Genomic DNA, 21,391 nt, shown 5'->3' with positions numbered 1-21,391 from the left:
AAATTATCAAGGAGAACTGCCCTGATATTCTAGAGCCACAGGGCAAAATAGAAATTGAAAGAATCCATCGATCGCCTCCTCAAATAGATCCCAAAAAGAAATCTCCTAGGAATATTGTTGCCAAATTCCAGAGCTCCCAGATCAAGGAGAAAATACTGCAAGCAGCCAGAAAGAAACAATTTGAGTATTGTGGAAACCCAATCAGAATAACCCAAGATCTGGCAGCTTCTACATTAAGAGATCGAAGGGCTTGGAATGTGATATTCCGGAGGTCAATGGAGCTAGGATTAAAACCTAGAATCACCTACCCAGCAAAACTGAGTATCATGTTCCAAGGCAAAATATGGAGTTTCAATAAAATAGAGGACTTTCAAGCTTTCTCAGTGAAAAGACCAGAACTGAATAGAAAATTTGACTTTCAAACACAAGAATCAAGAGAAGCATGAAAAGGTAATCAAGAAACGGAAATTGCAAGGGACTTACTGAAGTTGAATTGTTTTGTTTACATTCCTACATGGAAAGATGATGAGTATGATTCATGAGACCTCAGTATTAGGGTAGTTGAAGGGAATATGCATATATGTATATATATATGTATATGTATATATATATATATGTTTATATATATAAGTGAATGTGTATGTATGTATATATCTATGTGTATATGTATGTATGTATATGTATGTGTATATATATGTGTTTATGTATATGTATATATATATATATATGTAAAAGAGAGAGAGCAGACACAGGGTGAGTTGAGGATGAAGGGAAGATAGCTAAAAGAAATAAAATGAAATTAAGGGATGAGAGAGTAACATACTGAGAGAGGGAGATAGGGAGAGATAGAATGGGGTGGATTATCTCGCATAAAGGTGGCAAGAGGAAGCAGTTCTATGGGAGGAGGGGAGAGGGCAGGTGAGGGGGGAATGAGTGAACCTTGCTCTCATCAGATTTGGCCTGAGGGGGAATACCATACATACTCAGTTGGGTATCTTACCCCACAGGAAAGAAGAGGGAGGAAGATAAAAAAATAAAATAAAAGGCAGGGGGATGATGGAGTGGAGGGCAGATGGGGGTGGAGGTAATCAAAACAAACACTTTGGAAAGGGGACAGGGTAAAGGGAGAAAATTCAATAAAGCGGGATGGGTTGGGAAGGAGCAAAATGTAGTTAGCCTTTCACAACATGAGTATTGTGGAAGGGTTATACATAATAATACATGTGTGGCCTAGGTTGAATTGCTCAACTTCTTAGGGAGGGTGGGTGGAAAGGGAAGAGGGAAGGGAATTTGGAACTCAAAGTTTTAAAATCAGATGTTCAAAAACAAAAAAAGTTTTTGTATGCAACTAAAAAATAAGATACACAGGCAATGGGGCGTAGAAATTTATCTTGCCCTACAAGAAAGGAAGGGAAAAGGGGATGAGAGGGGAGGGTGGTAATAGAGGGGAGGGCTGACTGGGGAACAGGGCAACCAGAATATAAGCCATCTTGGAGTGGGGGGGGAGGGCAGAAATGGGGAGAAAATTTGTAATTCAAACTGTTGTGAAAATCAATGCTGAAAACCAAATATGTTAAATAAATAAATTGCATTTAAAAAAAAATTAAAGTATTTAAAACCTTTAAGAATGGATTAAAAGTGACTCTAGAACAGAATAGATCTCAGTACTCTTTAAGGAAAACTGATTAGATCTTTTACTATAGTGAGGTAAAGGACTTAAGACCAAAAATCTGTTTAAATATTATTTTGTCCCTGTGTACCTTAAAGAGAGAATAGGGATTAAAACGGTATCTAAGTTGGTTTCCAAAATAGTAAGCCTGGGATGGCAGGATTGGACCCAGTTCTAAACAGCTTGAAATGCCTCATAAAGAATCTTATGTTTGATTCTAGAGGTATTGGGTGCCACTATAGTTTTTTGAGCAGCCTAGGTATGTTGAGGGAGAAATGAACCCAGGGATGTCGAAATCCCAAACCAAGGCCACCTGGAATGAACTCGCGGGCCCAAGTATTCTTTAAGTCAAGGAGGCAAAGATTTATTATGCTTTATGTAAATAAAGAGGGCAAGAGTTCTAAGGGAACCTGCAACCATACAGGGCTACAAGATTTAGGGATGAAACCTGTCAATTGGGTGTGTTGGGGTGGGATTAGGGAGTGGTTTATCTACTGTGCAGGTATCTTACCCAGAGGTCACTGGGAAATAGCCCACAGGGGGGCTACCCGGGGTTGTGGTTTTGCCTGTGAAATATCACTAAGTCACCAAAATTTCCCAGCTGACTGGGAATATCCAGGTGGATTCCATCACGTGTCTTGTTAGACAAGATTAATTGTAAGGGAGTATACATTTGACTATGTCTAGGATACATGTTAGATTCAGTGTATGGTCAGTTATCAGCATCCTGAATCCATCTATAATTGGGCATAGCTGCTTATTGAGGAAGAAGCAGAGATAATTTTGGGGCACACTGCCATTTAACTAGAGAGGGGCTGCCTGGGAAAGAATATGTTTTGGGAACTAAATGTGTTCTGGAATTGGAATTCTGCCACAGGCACAGGCACCCAAGCAGAGGCTGTTAGAATTAGGGTCCAAGCACAAGCACCCCATCAGGTACATGGTGAGACCCCAGTCCTTTGGTAGCTTTGTCAAGTATGGATTAAAATGTAAGGCGATCAGAAGCAGGAGAATTTATTAATATTCTATTGCAATACTACAGGTAAAAATGATCCTAGTCTTAATTAAGGAGACTATCGAATAATGTAGAGAGGAGGGGATGGATGACAAGTAGAGTTAGCAAGATGTGGCAACTGAGTATGTGAGGTGAAGATAAGGAAGGAATTGACTATGACATAAGGTTCTAAATATGATTTAAGGTTCTAATGCCAGTTAACTGCTGTTACCATTCTTAGAAACAGAAAAATTCAGTAGAAAAGTAAGTTTTAGCAGAAAATAATAAGTTCTATTTTGAAAACACTGAACATAGAGAAACAAGATCCACTGGGTTATATCTGAAATACAGAACTGTTAGAGAGCAAATAAAATTTCACAAAGGAGGGTGCAATGACAAGTGAAGAAAATATCAGTTTCCCTTCAAGGTATGAATTCACTTCCTGAGATCATTTCTTGCACAGCTCCAGCCAAAGGAAAATCAGAGTAAGTTTACTTTTATGACCCAGCTTATTCTCGTTGTAATCAAGATTCTTTTGCTGGCTCAAATGTGATAAACCACTTATTTTGAAAATCAATATTTACAGCATAGCACATCTACTAAGTGCAAAAGCACAATCCTTTATTTACCACCTAAGAACATGTGGCTATGATCCAGAAACTAACCCTGTAGCATTGTAATGAAAACAACAATAGCTTCCTTTTGGTCCATCTCACTCCTTTTCTTTTTCAATTCCCTTTTCACTGTGCTGTCACGTCCTCTCAGTTTCCCCAATTCTAGTTGCCTTTTTGCAAGCCCAGCTTAGTGGGCAATAGAGTAATAGGAAATAGGGTAGTAGTGGAGAAATTCTCACACCAGAGTAGAGACAGTGTGATTCTGCTATTTTAAGGGAATTAGTATCTATGTTCAGCTTGCTATTTTATTGGTGAATATGAACTGTGACATATGTCTAATATAAAAACAGAACATATACAACGAAAATATACTGGATTAAGATGAAAATTCCGCATTAAATGCTGACTATGTCGATATACATAACAGCCCTTCTAATCCTCCCATGCCAGTGGGCAACGAGGCCAAAAACACTCATTATCATACAAAACTGGGTTTTGCCACAACCTGAAGGACCTGCGACCTGAAGGAAATTTTATTTGTATAAATAAAAATGGAAGGAAAACCAACTTTAAAATGCTCTTCTAATTAAATTACCCTCAGGGATATTAAGTTACAGGTTCCAAAGAAAAGATTTTTCATAGGTATTGTGATAAAAATTCCTAAAGAGTTTAAAGGTATGCGCAACCAGAGAAGCTTAAATTTATTCAACTCTAGTCTTTTGAATAGGAATACTTGGAAGTCTTCTATTCCATTGAGGTTCCATTGTTTAGCCTATCAATTATATTCAGTGTGACAGGATAAACTATCCTTGCGTGTAAAGCTTTAACCTTTGGAAAAAATATTGTAAGATTTTTCTCTCCTTTGTAGTACAGTATTAGCTCCCTTATTCTAGCTGTTATTCCTTGCTATTTTTCTTTCCAAGTGCTTCTAGTTTTTCCCCTTGGGCCTAGAAACACTGGATTTGAGCTATGACATGGCAGAGGATTTTCATTTTGGAGTTTCGTTCACAACATGATCACTGGATTATTTCTATTTTCATTTTGCCCTCAGGTACTAATGAATCTTTTCATGTTTGTGTGTCTTTTCGAGTCCAGTGATTCCTAAAAGTTTGTGTCTCCTTGACCTGTATTCCAGGTCAACTGTATTTAATAAGTCTTTTTTTTCCAATCTTCTGATTTTGTACTGATATTTCTTACAATCATATAAAGTATCAGAATTTTGTTTGGCCATTCTAGTTTTCAGGGAGTCCATTAGTTGGGTAATGGGTAGAATGTGCTCTAAAGTATTAATTTTCCTTCTATTTCTTTCTTGCCTAGTTCTCATTCTATTTAGAATTACATTTTCTCTTCTTGCCTCAAATTTTTCCGGGTATTTGTTCCTAGGGGTAAAGCCATTGTTTCCTCAGATTTTACTTGGACTTCTAATTTAACTGTTTTAACCTTTGGGGTTCTTCCTCAATTCATAGTGTTTCTTCATAATCAGTGTTTTCTTATTGTTATTCATCTCAATTTTAGACTGGGACTTCAAAATCTTGAACGGGTACACAGGTTCTGCTTCATCTTCCTCATTGTGTTTGAAATTAAGACTGTCTTCTCCAAGCATCTTTACTTTTTGGCTCAGTTTCCTGGTGACTTTTAGCCTCAGCCCTGACCCTATCTCCTATTTTTATACAGACTCAAACATGGAGTTGGCTCCCCATTTCATGCTGTGATCCTAAATAAACACAGCTAGATATTACTCACAGCACTGTGTGAAAAATATTATACCATTTTACATCATTTTTAATTTCAACCAGACCCAGAGCCTGAATTAATGAGTAACTGCAAGAAGATCCAGGACCTGGGCTTCTTTGTTCTCTAGAGTTTGCTCAGGAAATACCCTTACCACTGTCAACAAGTCCAGATCAGACTGACCCAAGGACATTCTTACCCCTGTTAGCCATTAAAGGATGAGACCCTAACCACAAGAGAGACTACCTCACTTAATATTAACTGACCTTTGTCAACATTCTTTACAGCTCTATTCCATTAAGGAAAATCCTCTTCTTGTATCATGGTTAAACATACATGGGGGTCATGAAGGTGAGGTAACCCAGGCTTGCTGGGTCTGCTAAAATAACATATATGAGTTTTCTCATTGCTTTGTTCCGCGAGCCAGAGCTCATGCTCTGACTCCTTGTACGTATAAGTAAGCTAGCTTAGCTATGCTTTAAGGGAAAATAATAAACAACATGGATTTTTCTGTCGCCTAGCTTCTTTGCTTCCTTCAACCAAACTTTCAGGTTTAACAACTGGTAGCATGCTTCATATAAGATAACAAGGACTTTCCTTTCAAAGCACACCCTCAGTTATTTGGATACTGGCCTCGCCTTGCCTCCAACTGATCTACCTTTTGTCTGCTCAGAGTCACCACAGGTCTTTATTCAAATGATGCTTACAGTCATTTCTCATTACTTTTCTTTATCACTGTTCCTTCTAGTGCACGGAGGGCTTTATTAGAGTAAGGAAATATGGACTTGTCCATGTCTTTTCCTTCATGCCAGAAGGCATGACAAACATTTACTTAGCTCTCCCCTAATTAATCCGTTAACAAGCATTAATTAAGTTCCTATTATGTGCCAGACAATGAGGATACAAAGAAAAAACCTTATCAACAGAGGTAACATGTACATACATATGTAATTAGTAGAGAATAAATACTACAGGGTACTTTCAGGAGGGAAGGACTAGGAGGTAGAGGAATGAGGAAAGGCCTCATGTAGGGAGTGTAACCTCACCTGTACTTTGAAGAAACTAATGATTCCATGAGTTGTGGGGTGAGGAGGGGCCACCCCATGCAAAGGAAAGGAAGGAAAAAGAGCAGCAAACACCCCATTAAATGGTAAGTGGAGCAGGCATGAGCAATGGTCCATGCAGAAAGAAGATGATGGGAGATAAGAGAGATGCATGAGAGGAACACCAGGAAAGTCAATTTCTCTGGACCAGTACATGAAGAGAAGTAATAATAAGCCTGGAAAGGTGGGTGGTAATGGCTTTAAATGCCAAACAGAAGAGATATTTCACCACAGTTCTAACAATGAAATCACTGGAATTTATCCAAAGGGGAGAGATATGGTTCTGTTCTTTAGGAATGTCACCTTGGCAGCTTTGTGGAGGATGTACGGGAGAAGGGAGACTTGCTGAAAGGGGACCAAAAGGTTTACATTCCAAATGAAAGGAGATGAGAACCTGAATATAATATGTAAAAGATATTATGGAGATCTATTTGAACTAAAAGAATGTTGCTATGGTCAACGGAAACAGTAAACTTACTAATAGGCCAGGGGGTAGTGGGGGGAGTAAACAATGATTTCTGTTTTAGGCATACTGCACTGAAGATGCCTACATAATATACTAGTTTGAAATTCCAGAGCTCATTTGGGAGATCAGAGCAAGAATCATAGTCTGTAGAATCATCTACATAGAAATGAGCAATGAACCTTAAGAGCTGATTAAATCACCGAAAGGAAGCATGAAGTGAATGATGAGAGCCAATGATCCCTAGCACACTAAGGTATACCCACTTTGGGTGCTTAATACAGAGGGTGATCCAAAGGAAACCAAGGAGGCAGAGTAAGGCAGGATAAAATACAGGAGAGCAATATCATAAAAAATGGAAACTAAGTATTCAGGAGAGGATAGACAGCCAGGTCAAGTGCTGCAGATGTCAAGAAACTTAAGAATTAAGAGGAGCCATAAGAATCAAGAAAAGGTTATCAAATTTAACAAATAAGATAATTAATATGTTTGGAAAGAGTAATATATACAAACCCCTACCTATGTTCAGAAAAGAGGCACTAGATGAGTAACACCTTTATTGACTTTAAGGAGTTTATAGTGAAGTGAAATAAGAGGTTCACAGATGATTCCCATAAGCAATTTAAGAATGCAATCAAAACTTAAAAATTAACAAAATCATTACAAAGCCCTTAGAATTGCATGTTCAAAAAGGTTTTTTAAATAGAGAAAGTAAAAATGAAACATAACATCCCCTTTATAAAAATGACTCAGTTGGAGGGACAAAAGGAGGTACACTGTATCAGAGCACCCCTGATCCAGTGATTTCTTCCCAAGTCAAGTGATAGAACTACAGAAAGGGCAAACAACAGAAACAGCAAGGCACTAAAAGTCTTCAAAGTACACATGTTGTTCCCACACCGTTCACTTCTTTATAAGATATTTAGAAATCTTGTCATCAAAACTGATATAATTACAAGGCAACTAGCCAATAGCTAGCAAAGGTTCTGCTACATTCATCACTCAGGAGTATGATGTCTTTAAATAAGGAAGGAAGCCAGCTCCAGCCATTGGAGTGGAGCTACGAAAAAAAGAAACCACTAAAAACTGACTGATCAGTCAATCCTGAGAAAAAGACAAGTGCCATTTGGAAAGGCGCAAGTGATGTCTGCCTTTCTCTTCAACACATTGAAAGGGAGTTGAGTTCAGATCCCAAATACAGTGTAGCAGAGTGAGGTATCACTAGGGGTCTAGGTTTGTTAATATAACCAATACTAGAAAAGATGGCAGGAGACAAAAAATATGTTTTTCTTTGTGAAAGGAAGGGCAGGGACTACTAGGTGGGACAGTGAGTAGAGCACTGGCCCTGGAGTCAGGAGTCAGAGTTCAAACAGGCCTCAGACACTTATTAGCTGTGTGACCTTGTTGAAGTCACTTAAATCCCAATCGCACTGCCTTCCCCATCAAAAAAAAGTAAGCACTGGTAAGAGTTTAATCTGAGAAAAGGGGATATGTTTTGTTTTAGTTCTGGCAGAGTCTTGAATTTCTCCTAATGAATCACAATCTGGAGAAGATTGTGAAGCAGGTCTCCAAGGTGAATTCTGTGCATGTTATATCAGTGAGTAAGGAAAGTTGGCAAGACTTTAGTCATTACTTATGAAACCACCATCTTTTAATTACAAAAAATTCATCATGTGTCCCATGGACCTTCTGAGAATTGTTGAGTTAATATTTGTAAAAATTGCTTTAAAATTCTTAGGGGAAAAGATCACTGTACGATGATTTCACTCAAAGAAACCAAAATTATCTTTAACAAGCTATAGTCAAGGACACAAACTATACTTTTTAATTTCCAATTTTATTTAAAAGCAGTAATTTATATTATTCGGGCAGATGGAATTGATATAAACTCTGGTCATAGGAGCCTTGAGTTTTTTCACATTAAAAATCAAGTACTTGATGTTACAAGACAGATACTTTTTCGAATTCTCTTCCCTTTTTCCTAACCTTAATTATGATGCATATTTCTTTTTTAAATTAGTTTAATGAATGTAAATATTTTAGCACATAGAGAACTTAATTTTTAGCATTTGATGTTAGTGACATGCAATGAAAGCCTACTAGAGTGTTTCCTGCTTTCTTCCCTCTAACTATTAGAAAACAATATCAGGACAATTCTTCAGTTTGATGTCTTTTGTGCCATCGAAGTGGAAAATATCAAAGTGGAAAATATTATCAGTAATTTAATCAGTTTCATGGTGTGAAATTCTCTTAATACCATTGCCTAAACCTTTTCAAAGACAAAAGTCCAGAGAGGAATTCTATTCCACTTATAGGTGATTTTAGGGTGATGGTTATCCAAAAGTAAGAGTCAGAACTCCCTTTCGCTATGCGGTGTGCGAATTAAGGTAAATGATCAGACTAAGAGAAGGAAGAAGACTTTGAATAAGTCTCTTTATAGAATAATCACTCTGATTCACCTTCCCTAGGGCTGAAAGAAGAAATGATTCAGGAGGAAATGAATAGTTTTAAGAACCTGATTCTACAGTGTGTCCCCAAAGTTAAGTGATTAGTAAATCAAGACTATTGTTTGGGCTTTATCCCTCAATTTTATCTTGATTATGTAATTAGTCTTTGTTCTTAATCATTTTAATTGTAAATTGGATTTCTGCCCCTTAGGATGATCTCTCTTAGCCAAGATGCTCAGAATTGAAACTTCATCTCAGGCAGGCGTCTCTGAATTTGAATCACTAAGCCTAGGAAATATAGAAATTTAGAGGAAAAAGTAGAAAAGAAACTACTTATATAGAGCTCTTACACATCAGCAGAGAAGCAAAAAGCAGGACCAGTAAACTCTTTAAGAGGACAGAAGATTATTCCCCAGATAAGAAAACAGTTGTCTTTAGTCTAACTAAACTAAAACTGCATCCACTGCAGTCATTTCCTTTGCAAGTTATAATAAGGTATAGTGCTTGATTACTATGTTGTTGTACCAGAAGCGAGCGAGACACACCACAGAGTATAAGTTTTAAGTGGAGAATTTATTAGCCGGCGGCCATCGGGGTACGGCACCACAAATCAATGGCAAATGTGTTGGGGTGATGGCTTGGCTTATATAGGATATGGGGGTACAGAGTAGGGGGGAAGAGGAACAAAGGTCCTGGCTGATCAAAAGATTCAGTCAGGTTATCATACTAGTGGGATAATCTCATTTACATTCCTTGGTGGAGTCACAGAGTCCCAGGGATATCTCCCAGGAAGGGTCTATCAAGTTATCTCTCAGTGGGATGGTCCTATCTATTGACATTCCAGGAAGGAGTCACCGGATCCTAGGGGGCGTCAGTAGCTAGGGGTTACTCAGGGGTTCCTAATTTCCCTTGTATTACAATGTGAAACCCTATCTGCTAGAACCTTTAAGTCTCAGTAGGTAAACACTTAAGATAGGGGAACTAAATTGCAGTATATTTTACAAAAAGTCAGATGTGGACTTGGCAATGTGCCAGGATAACACTTCTGAAGAAAATGTGATATCTGGATGGTAACAGCTGGAATAAGACAAACAGAAATATTAAACTAAGTATCCCCACCTTCAAAATTTACGTTCAAAAATACTTCCCCCCCCCAAACTCCTTTGCAGAAGTGGGACATCAGTGTAGAGTAATGCATATAATGTAATGGTTTTTTGTGGGAACAGGAAGAACATATACAATTAGAAATATAGATGATGTCAAAAGAAAACATAATAAAAAAAGTTCACTTTCTTCTTTTAAGTAATATTCAGTCATTCATCATGGTAAGTTATTCATGCTCACATCTGGAGACCTAGACTCTATCTTTAAAACATTAACTCCTCTGAAGTCTAAAAAATTCAGGAAAAAAAGGAAAACAAAAAATAAAAAGCACTAAACCTCAGACAAGAAGACCAAGCTGTACCTTGTAGGTTTAAAAAGCCTCCCAGGTGAATTCCTTTAGAATAACATGTGTAAAGTGTTACATCTTGGATTCTCTCCACCCATTCTTATGTCACATTGATAGTCGCTAGGATCAGGGTAAGCACGGGGTTGGGGGAGAGCATGGAAATGATGACAACTTACCACAAGCTACATGGTTAACAAAACCAGAACATGTGTTACAAGAAAAATAAATCAAAGAGCATTTATCAATTGAGAGGCAGCTCTTTTATCCTTGATATAAAAGAAAAAAAAACTTGTACTGATATGACAATATATGTACATAAAAACCATATATATAAAACCCTCCTAAAGGTGAAATTCTAGATCCCATATTCAATACTCTTCGGATTCAAGTGATTTTTTATAAAATATAACTAGCCAAGGCATAATAAGTGCTTGTAAGTGGAGAAATTAAGGAAGAGCATAAAGTTGCCCAATAAGGAAGACACTAAGTGGGACATTTATAAATCAACGAGAAGAAACTCAGAGTAAACCTGTCTTAGTGTCTTTTTCTGTAAAACTGCTACATTACAATATGGATTAAGTCACTTTTGGGAAAACACCTGTCCTGCTTTTTCAGGGAAAAGAATGAATGCCAAAACAGGACACTGACATCCTTTGTCAGTGTCACTCTCTTTATCAAAAGAACTCTATTGCTAAAAGGAGGTCATGTGATTACCTTTTAAGCATGGACAAGCATAGATGCTACTGAAGTAACAATAACTAGCATTTAGAGATTTATCTGAATAGCTGAATGCACCTAGAATGTATTTCATATAAGAAAAAACAGAATGGGATGAATCCTTAAAGTACCACTTCTACAACAATGTTTTTTAAACAGCAGCTGTCTGGAAAATAAAATACTCTGTAAACACTATCAGTTTGGTAGTTTTATTCTCATTCTCTCAATCATCTCAAAACCCAGTTTTTTCCCTAACAAACTTCCAAGTCTCAGATCATTCTGAAATATGTGAAATCTAACTGTTACTTTTTAACATCTTAAATCCTCACCATAAACTAGATTGAACAAACTCCATTTGACACCTCCACTGATACTTCTGAGCTATATGACTATGAGAGAAAAGTAAATTCATGTCAACAAACTTCACAGATTTCATATAAACTTTCATTTTTTAATAGGAAAAGGATCTTGAGTAAAAAAATCCTTTTAAAAATATATAATCCTCTTCAGAAGGGAATAAAATGAGCTAATAAAAATTGAGGGAAAACTTCTCTTCAAGCAGTGAAATTATTACATACTAGTAAATGGCACTAAACTAATGAAAATAGAAAAAAAGTACTCCTTTATTAACGAAATTATAATGAAATGTAAAAACATATACTGGGAAATGCAATGAAACTATTTAAACAAGAGCGGTCAGTTTCCTAAGAAAGCGATGGAGATGATTCTCCATTCATTTCCCTATCAAAAGTTCCCTTTCTAGCTACTCACAGGGCCATCATCCCACTTTGTGGCCTTAAGAATTCTATCCAATATTGCTACTGACATGGATTCTTAATTGGTCAGTTTTCTATTAAAAAAATCGGAGAAATAATTTCCAGGTAATTAATCATTTTATTAATCACGCAATGAATAAATAAGAAAAGAGTTAGTGGTACTCTGGAATGCCAAAGACCACTCATGGAACCTGTTCAAGGCTGAAATGCCTTTGGAAGAATGGGTATTCCTAACGGTGGCAATGAATTCTGATTTTTATAAAGGAATGAGAGAATGATTATAGTGAGGTAGACCTATTCTAATGAGGGGCTGGGAGTCTTGACTCTCATTATTTCATTTATTTCCAGACCACCCCCAGCCTTGAGCAATCCACACAAAGACTTTATTCCTACAGTAGAACACAATGGGCAAGAATTCACCTTAAAGTGTTTGTAAGGTTCTGTAGTCTGTAGCTCCAAAATTTCGTCACATCAGCTGCATCCCTTGAGGAAAGAAAAATCCTGGGATGTCCCCAATATTTATTTATTTAATAATTTCTCTAAATCTGTCCATCCATTCCCTTCTCCAATATATCCTCCATATAGCTGTGAATCTGACGTCCCTAAAGCACAGATCTAATAATGTCACTGCCCTCATAGAGAACCTATTATGTCTAAGATTAAAAGCAAAGCCTTTAGAGCCCTTACAATCTAGGTTCAAATTGCCTTTCCAAGCTGACCACACATCACTCATTCCTATGCACCAGTTTTCTTTCAATCAAACTACCTTAATTGCTATTACTCACTCATGGCATCCCACCTTCCATCACCCTGACTTTACAGATCCTGTTCCCTTTGCCTAGAATTCTCTGCTCTCCCTATGGGTGAGGAGGGAATGACTTTTAAAGAGAGAGTTCAGATTCTCCATGGAAGAGACAGCGCTTGTCAGGTAACTAAGAAATAAAAGGATGGAAGGAGGATTCTGGGAAGATGGCAGAGTAGGTCAAAAATTCCCAGTTCTCCAGATTTCCTCCACAAGAGAAAATAGTGCCCAGGGAGGATGTAGAGAAGTAAAAATGCTTAAGAGTTGGGGCAGAAGAGTGGTCCTCCTGAAAAAAAATCAGGAGTGCAGAAGAAAAATCCCAGGACTGAGGTTTGGTCTCTGTGAAGTCTCAACACTTCAGGCTACTTCTGTGGAAACTGCAAGTTTCAAGCCTTGGGACTAGTTGGGTTGGGAGGTAGCCTGGGGCCCCAGCTATAGGAATTTTCACCTCCCAGACAGTGTCAGGAGTGGGACATGTGATGGGGGAAGATTGAGAGAAGCTCTACTAATGAGACACTAGGCACAACTGTGCAAAGTCTAAAGGTCTTCAAAATTCAAAAATAAGCAGGGACAGGACAGGGGAGGATTTTTAGAAGAACGTCTACTCATCAGATCCGAGTTGAAGAGAGTATACATTTAGAAAGGAATAACAGTCTTCTAAATTTATAAAGAAATAAGAGGGTGAGGAATAGGATATGGGAGGTTTTGTAGAAGGATGTCTAGATTAACAGGAAGGGGATAAGAGTGAATAATGTATGTATTTAGAAACCGATAAAAGTCTTCTAAATTCAGAGAGAAACAAGAGGGTAAGGAGAAAAGGTTTGGCAGAGAAGATAAGGGAGGGATGGGGGTGGTGTTAATAAGAGGGCAAGGTCACAGGTAGAAATAAAGTAGACAAGTCAGGAGGGACCAGAAATAATTAACATAAAATACAGATCAGGAGTCAAGTCTACTAGGTGAAAAAAAAATCCGGGTAGTAATCATGATCTTAGACAAAACTGAGAGCTAAAATAGATTTAATCAAAAGAGTAAAGTTGGAAAACTAGATTATATGCCAATCTTATTAATCAATATTGTTTTAAAGACTATCTCAAATGCCTAGACAGTATAAGGTTAGAATATTGCTGTGGTATAGGAAAAGGAGTATGTGGACTTATAAAATATAGAAGGACTCCAACTTATGAATGAAAATGTTCTCTATCCTCAGAGAAACACATCCAACAAGTACATTATGGCCTTACATAGAAGAATGTGTATTTGTTGCTATAGGAGTACAATTATAAATATCTAAGTATATACCTATGTGTATGTAAGTGTATCTATGTATGTGTATATGTATTTATTATTGTGTGTATGTGAATATCCATACTTAATTCTTAGGTTAGGGGAAGTGAAAAAAAATAGAACAGAGTAAAAAGTACACAGCAGAGAACAAAAGAAAACTTACAAGGAAGCAAAGAAAAGATGGACAGCTCTGAACGCAATCTGTAGCATTTATTATATAGGTTTCCTTGAAAGGGAAATTTATTGCGGTATGTTTTGCATTGTCTTTTATGTTCTGTTGTGCATACACAATGCTTTCTTATTCTGTATTTAAGTTTGTAATGTTTCCTTTTTTATTGTGCGTTTCTGTTTAAAATGAACTTAGATTTTATGAAAAAGAAAATAAATTAAAGTTTGTCATCAGGCAAAGAGGTACAAAGAATATGCTGCAGGCATTTCAGTGATAGAGTGGTTCAGTTTGCTCTCTTTAGAAGATAAACATTGAATAAGGAAGATAACATGGAATAAGGCTATAAAGACAATCTGGAGCCTAACTAGGCTAGGAGACATTTATATTTTATCCTATAGGAAAGAATCTGATAAAGATTTCAGGGTAGTGGTCTAACATGTTTATTAATTGATTTTGAAGATTCAATCAACAAGCCATTAAACACCAAGAACTTTGCTAGGTGAAAGGGATACAGAGAATACAGAAAAAAGCACCTATTTCCAAGAAACATATTCTACAAGGGGAATGTTTACTCATTAGTATGCATAAGCATATATGCTATTAAATTACATACAGAATAAACAGGAAGGAATAAATAAGGTGTGGCTCAGTAGATACAAGAAACATTCTACAAGGGGAATGTTCACTCATTAGTATACATAATCATAAATGCGATTAAATTACATACAGAATAAATAGGGTGTGGATCAGTAGATAGGGCTCAAGTCAACAACTACTTTGCCTTAATCCACTTGAGAAGGAAATGGAAATTACTCACGGTATCTTTGCCGAGAAAACCCCATTGACGGTATGTTCCCCGGGGTAACACAGAGTCAGACACGTCTGAACACCACCACAAAATACATATAAAATTCGTAAAAGGTGGTCGGGGGAAAGAGTCACTAGCACTCAGGAGTAATTGTGAATGGTTTCATGTACAGCAATATGTTTGGATTGCATCTTGAAAGAAGAGGGGTATTCTAGGAGACTGAAGAGTTAATGTTTTGCTTTCATGAGATGGCTGTTACAAAGTACAGTAACATAATATGGAATGTCAAGCATTAGGAACTGAACAAAGAAATGCCAATTCAGCTGGATCTAGAGAGCGCAAGAGGAGAATAATGCATGATGAAGCTATAAAGATAAGTTGGGGCCAGGTACATAGGGTATTTAAAAGTTAAAATGGGGTTAATGACCTGAAAGAATACTGAAAGGTATAGGAATGAGAAGAATGGGTTTAGTAAGTTATTCCAATAGAAAAAAGGAAACAGGATGGAATAATATAGAGATAGAATAAGAAGATGTTAGGGTCCATTCAGAGTTTGATATCCAGGAAGTGGAATATTTATGGCTAAAGGTGAACTCCACAGTGAGATCAACCCTGTATGTGTTTGAGGTGGAAAGGAGTAGACAGTGGAACTGAACCTCGAGAACCAGGAGGCTGGGTTATTTAAGGAAGCACCATCCTGAATGCTGAAATCCAATAAAATAAGGGCATGGGCAGAAGTTAGGAAAGAGATAATGAGCCAGGTGCTGAACTCCTAGAGAAAGAAAATTACCTTGGGGCAGGTAGAAAACTCCATAATCTGTATAGGATGAAAGCTTTTTAAAAAAATGAATTTCTTAAAAGAAAATGCTGAATTATGGCAGTAAAGTGCCTAGAAGTGACAAGAGCAAAAAATATTTCATCATGTAAGATACAGTTGAGGAAGATCAGGAGGAAGTAACAGGAGGTCGATGATGAGAATAGTTTACATTCTTCAATTTGTAGTCATCAGGATAGTAGCAGGGGACAGATGACTTGGAGTGGTCACAGTAAGTGAAGTTCTGAAAGTGGTTAAGTTCAACAAAAGAGAATGGGAAAAGCAGAAAAACAAAACAAGAAGAATCTGAGAGGTAAAGTAGACAAAATAAGGAAGTCATGTCAAGGAAAATGAAAGAGAAAACAATAACAGGAAAATTAGGAGCGATGGCCTAACAGTGTCAAATGATAAGGTCTGAGAAGAGTATGAGTTCTGTAAAGGAAAAGCCAAAGAACCTATACTACAGTTCAGGGAGCTAAAGACTGTGAGTAGTAATGCATTCAAGTTAGCAAATGTAGGCTATCCCTTCCTAGAAAACTGACACTCCAATAGGAGAGGAACTGAATGACTGTCTGATGGTCTGATGGAAGAGAGGTCTTTGGGTTTTTTGGTTGGTTTTAGTATAAGACTGAGACAATATGGCACTAGATTTAAAGGGATAAAGACCTTTTGAATTCTACTTCAGACTTCTCAATATCTATACATTCCTAGGCAAGTCACCTAGATTCTAAGGGACTCGGTCTACAAAACAGGTATAGCTATAGCACCTTCTTCCTAGGGTTATTATAAGAAACAGACGATAAATATAAAGCATTTAGAACTGTGTCTGCCACATGGTCAGTGCTATATAAATATTTTTGTTGATGTCATGAAGATCTAATCAGCTAATATATGTAAAGCACTTTGAAATATTAAAGCACTATGCAAATGTTGGCTATTTATAGACATCACAGAAGGACACAGCAGATAGAGAAAATCTAAAGCTAGGAGAGAAACAGTGGCAAGCTCACTAAAAATATGTAAAGGCACATAGTATTAGAACACAAGGGAAAGCATTAGCCTTGAAAAGAGAAAAGCTAGTCTGCCTTCTCAGACAGAAGTAAAGGAAAGAATGAAAAAGCATTTGTGCAAAAATTCAGCGTTGAATGGGATGGATAATTGTGAAGACTTCACAAGGAATGTCTAATGGAGAGGTTTGGGGATTTGATTTGGCTTTGTGATTTTGGAAGGTGAGGACCTGGAACTGTGGGCATGCCCTTCCCCCCCTCTCTCTCAGATGTTAGAAGATAACGAATTTCCTGTGAGCTATTTGTTCTCTGCTCCAGGAAGGGTCTCTCCTCCCCCCACACACACACCATTTCTTCTCCTAGACTTTCAGAGGCCACCCAGGCAGTTGGGTTCTGATAGGGAAAACCTGAATGGACCAGATCAACCTTGGTCCTCTGTAGTTTTTGCACCTAGACTGTAAGCCCACCTCCCAGCCAATGGTGAGAAGGAACAGAGGTGGGTGGGAATCTTTTTCATTAAGACTATAAATTAAGTCAGGTTCCCTTTTACCTCGCCTCCTCCATTATGGAGGTGTGCCCGAATCTTGCAAGGTTTGTAGAATAAATTTACTTTCTAGATCTAAGTCCTATGAGATACCTAGTTGCATGCCATACAGTTTCTCAGGTTTCTCCCAGTGTGTTAGGCATACAAATAGACACGATAATAAAAGCTATGTGAATATCTCCAGTGCCTCTCCTATAATACCACCCTAGAGTATGTTAGAGATGAAATGGAAATGTGGAACAGGAACTCATCTATGTTGAGATGAGCAAAGAATTGTGAAGAACTAATAGCATATAATTTATGAATCCCCATCTTGGTGTTAATATGGAGACCAAGACAGAGCTCTAATTAAGAAATATCTCTCCAAGATGTCTGGCTAGTCTGAAGTTCCACTGCTCCAAGGACTTAGGCATAAACCTAATTGGATCCTATAACTCTCCTCTCTGACCACTCTTAAAGAATCCTTTAGAAGGCAACCTAGCTCTTCTGAATATAGACAGAGACAGACAGAGAGAGAGACACACAGAGAAGAATACCTCCCACATCACACAAAGAAAATGATGGTGCAGAGGGTGCAAAGAATTGCCACTACTCCTGGATTTCATTTTCTATAGTGCTATAAGGTTTACAGGGCAGGTAGATGGTTCAGTGAATAGAACACTAAGTTTGAAATCTCAAAGACTCATCAAGAGTTCAAATCCAGGCTCAGACACTTACTGACCCTGGGTAAGTCACTTAACTTTGTTTGCCTCAGTTCCACTCTCTAAAAAGAGCTGGAGAAGGAAATGGCAAACCACTCTAGTATCTTTGCCAAGAAAAGCCCAAACAGGGTGTATTAGGAGGGCAGAGTTTATAATCTCAAAGAGGATCATACGTATGTCTGAAAGGTTCGGAACCGCTGGATATAAGAAACTCTCAAAGTAGGAGGCAGAAGAATCAAAGCATATATTTAGGCTCCACAGTAACCAACCCATGAACCAGCATCCCCATTTTGATATATTGATCAAAAGCTTCCAGGCCCAATAAGTATGCCTCACAAGAGTAACCAGGAGGCTACAGAGAATCATGATGGTGTAAAGCAAAATCATGCTTCCCCCTCTATGGTAAAAAGATTACCCACTGGCCTCAAGTCCTTGTTCAGCTTCCTCCCATAGGTCAGCTCTGCTACTGGCAGCTCCTGCTTCAGCTTCGGCTGTGGCTGTAGCTATAGTTGTAGCAGCCTCTGGCTCCAACGGAAGCTGTTTTTAACCATCTGGTTTCTGCGGGGGCGTAAGGCAGGGAAAGCACAGGTTCTTTCAATCTGCCTAAGCAAGGTGAAGGGGTTGACCGGGAAAGCACAGGTTCTTTCGATCAGCTTAAGCAAGGGAAGCAAGGTGAAGGGGCCGACAAGCTTACTCCAACCCAACATGCAAACAGCATTCAGTTCAGGGGAAAAAGCCAAACTAGTCAAGGGCACTTGTTGACTAAGTGCTAAGGAGCCCATTTTTGGTTACCAACACACAGGGTCATGAAAAGTCAGGCAGAAAAACAACAAATAAGGGTTGTTGCTGTTTTTGTTGTTGTTTAATATTACGTTTTCCTAATTATATGTAAAACCAATTTTAATTTTTTTTCTAATTTTGAGTTCCATATTCTCTCCTCCCCCCCGCCCCACTCATTGAGAAGGCAAACAATTTGACATAGGTTATACATTGTGTAGTCATGAAAAACACCTCTCCAAGTAAGTCATTCTGTGAAAGAAAACATTAAAATAAACCAAGAAAAATAAAGCAAGGAAAGATGTGCATTCAAGCTCTACCAATTCTTTCTCTGGAGATGAAAAGCATTTTCATCATAAGTCCTACGGAATTGTCTTGGACGATTGTATTGCTGAGAATAGCTAAGCTATTTATAGCAGATACAATACTCCTGTTACTGTGGACAATGTTCTCCTGGTTCTGCTCATTTTATGTTCCATCAGTTCATGTAAGTTTTCCTGTGTTTTTCTGAGAGCACCCTGCTCATTATTTGTTAAAGCACAATAGTATTCCATCACAATCATATACAATAACTTGTTCAGCCATTCCCAATTGATGGACATCCCCTCAACTTCCAATGCTTTGCCACCACTAAAAGAGTTGCTATAAATATTTTTGTAAACATAGGTCCTTTTCCTTTTTGTTGTTTTTTTATGTCTTTGGTATACAGACCTAATAGTGGTGTTGCTTGGTCAAAGGGTATGCATGGTTTTATAGCCCTTTGGGGATAGTTCCAGATTTATCTCTATAATTGTTGAATCAGTATACAACTTCACCAATCGTATATTAGTGTTCTAATTTTCCCACATCACCTACGACATTGGTCATTTTCCTTTTCGGTCATGTTAGCCAATCTGACAGGTGTAAGGTCGTAGCTCAGAGCTTTTCTTAAATTTTCATTTTATTCATTAATAGTGATTTAGAGCATTTTTATATGACTATAGATAGCTATGATTGCTGGGTCTGAAAACTACCTTCTCATATACTTTGACCATTTATCAATTCATGAATGGCTCTTATTTCTCTAAATTTGACTGAGTTTTCTATATGTTTGACAAAGGAAGTCTTTATCAGAGAAACTCAATGTAATTTTTTTTTCATTGTAATGATTACCAACTATGTATTTCCTTTCTGAAAAGCCAATTAGTAAGTGGAAGATCTTTCCCAGCCCATTGAATATGCCTCAGGTGGGGCTAACAAAGGGAGGCCTGATTAGAGACAGGCCCACACCCTTTCACTAACTATGTGTGAGGCCCCAGGCTTACACCCTTTGGCTAGTTAGCACACTAGTTTGCTAGTTTGAGAGGCCTGAAGCCTGCAGGGCCATAAGAGGACTTGCTAAGACCAGAGCCAATGGTACCTGACCTGAGTTCTAATCAATCAGATGAGGGCTAGGACTGTATAAAAAGAGAGCCCAGAACTGGGAGCAGCACAACTAGGAGCAGCTGAGAGGGGCAGGATTCAGAAGCAGACATCAAGAAGACATTGAAGCAGCAGATACAAAGGGAGAGCCAGCATTGAGACTGCAGAGCAGAGAGGGCTGAGCAAGAGAGAGTTGTGGAGATCAAGGAAGTCAGAGTCAGCAGAGCTGCAGGAGTTAGGACTCATGAGTGATCATTTATAGAAGGCCCTAGCAGTGGGGAGAGGCTACAGTATGGCCTGGTTCCTTGCTCTAATATTTTGTTATAATTTCCTTGTTACTACAGTCAGGGGGGCTCACTGGTTGTGGAATATTATTGCTACTATATCCAATTGGGAGCATTGGTCCTTGGATATGATCCTCTGTTATCTAAATAAATGTTATTCTTCCTCTGTCTTCTACCTAGAGAATTCCTAATACTTTGCAATTCCAAACCACTCAGGCATGTCCATGACCATCTCCAAGGTCATGAATTTTGCCTACTACTATACCTCCTTCTTATTTTCCACCATTTATCCTATTCTCTCCTTTTACCCTATCCATTCTCAAAAGTGTTTTGCTTCAGACTTTTATCCCCCATACCTCACCCCCCCACCCCCAGCAACTGCCCTCCCTTCTATCAGCTCTCCCCTCCTTCTCTAATCCCCTTGGCTTCCTACTTTCTAGTATGGTAAGATAGATTTGTACACCCAAGTGGTGTGTACATTATTCCCTCTTCAAGCCAATTCTGATGAGAGTAAGGTTCATGTACTCCCCTCCTCACTTTCCCATTTGCAGCTCCATTGTAGATTTTCTTTCAGACCTCTTTCACATCAGAGAATTTTTACCCTTCCACTTCTTACTTTCTCCTTCTCCCAGTACATTCTTCTTACTCATCCCTTAATTTTATTTTCTTAGGTAATCATACCATCATGTTCAATTCACACTTCTGCATTCCGTTTAGGTTTACTCCTTCTAACTGCCCTAATAATGAGAAAGTTGTTTAGCAGTTATAAATATAATTTTCCCATGCAGGAATATAAACAATTTAATCTTATCAAATCCCTTATGATTTCCTTTTTC

This window comes from Trichosurus vulpecula, unplaced genomic scaffold, assembly GCF_011100635.1.
Source record: "Trichosurus vulpecula isolate mTriVul1 unplaced genomic scaffold, mTriVul1.pri scaffold_45_arrow_ctg1, whole genome shotgun sequence".
NCBI lineage: Eukaryota > Metazoa > Chordata > Mammalia > Diprotodontia > Phalangeridae > Trichosurus > Trichosurus vulpecula.
This window is presented reverse-complemented; position numbering follows the sequence as displayed.